Here is a 217-nt window from a genome sequence, read left to right as displayed (position 1 = left end):
TAAGTAATTTGCATATCAGCCAGGAATGTTAGCATCTGTTGAAAGGATTTATGTAAACAGGGTTTGCAGTAAGGACAGTAAGTGTGTGATCAACATTGCTAAATAAGGATGATGAATTAGTGATAACAACGTGACTTATGACACCAGAAGGAAATAGAGATTGAGGTATTACCAACAGTTTGTATCTTTCAAAGAATTTACGAAAGGATGAATTTCC

At 34.6% G+C, this 217-nt stretch overlaps 1 protein-coding gene across 1 annotated transcript in view; it reads right to left on the bottom strand.

The window, feature by feature from the left end:
* The window catches only part of LOC119585949 (alkaline phosphatase-like), a gene marked incomplete at its 3' end in the record, with an annotated part of 142,747 nt that overhangs the window by 12,334 nt on the left and 130,196 nt on the right, over positions 1-217 (bottom strand). The gene's annotated exons all lie outside the window — the stretch shown is intronic.

The sequence above is a fragment of the Penaeus monodon genome, chromosome 20 (genome assembly GCF_015228065.2).
Source record: "Penaeus monodon isolate SGIC_2016 chromosome 20, NSTDA_Pmon_1, whole genome shotgun sequence".
Classification (NCBI taxonomy): domain Eukaryota; kingdom Metazoa; phylum Arthropoda; class Malacostraca; order Decapoda; family Penaeidae; genus Penaeus; species Penaeus monodon.
Note: the sequence above shows the minus strand (reverse complement) of the source record. Positions and strands in the feature narration are given on the sequence as shown.